Source organism: Pavona decussata, unplaced genomic scaffold, assembly GCF_977016875.1.
Source record: "Pavona decussata unplaced genomic scaffold, jaPavDecu1.1 SCAFFOLD_94, whole genome shotgun sequence".
NCBI classification, from domain to species: domain Eukaryota; kingdom Metazoa; phylum Cnidaria; class Anthozoa; order Scleractinia; family Agariciidae; genus Pavona; species Pavona decussata.
In genome coordinates this window covers 1,818,701-1,819,404 of record NW_028145511.1, presented here as the reverse complement: position 1 = coordinate 1,819,404, position 704 = coordinate 1,818,701, and positions in this window count along the sequence as shown.

Here is a 704-nt window from a genome sequence, read left to right as displayed (position 1 = left end):
CGCAAAAACTAATTCGATAATCTGAATTATTTACGTCACAATCAATTACCTAAAAAAAAATTGCAGGCCTCAATCGATTCTAATTAATTCAGTATGTTCCTCTATGATAGCCATGAAACAAACTTTAGTTTAAAACGACGATAATACTTTCCTTGTGCTAAATTTCGAAAGAATGTGAAAATTAAAAATTTACAGTTACGCATAGATTTATTCCAAACACAAATTCCCGCGCGTAAGAAATTGCGCGCGCATGATGTTTGTCACGGTCATGCCAATCTCGTCCCCAGAGCCCGCGCGCGTTTTAGGCCAGCGGTGGCCACACGTCCACGAGCTCTGGGCTAATCAGAAACCGGAAGCAAGGATCCTGCTTCCGGTTTAAAGGGGGATACTGCTGACCGAGAGGAAGACAACTTCTGGTAAAGAACATCAAAGGCCAAGAAAACGAGTGAAAAAGGTGACAACCTCCATCTCTCCCGTTTGTCAGTGATTGTCATTCATGTAAGACGTCCTTAATAACAAAACAACCAAAACAAAGGCTGCGTATAAAATCTGGGTTTGTCGGCGATTTGCTTCTCTCAACCGCGACAAATTCATTTTGCACATTGTCAGGTCGTTTTAGAAAACCAAACATTTTCCATAGGCAGGGGCAAAAAAACATATATAGTTTATGGCGATCAGAAACCATTTGTTGTACTTTACTCATT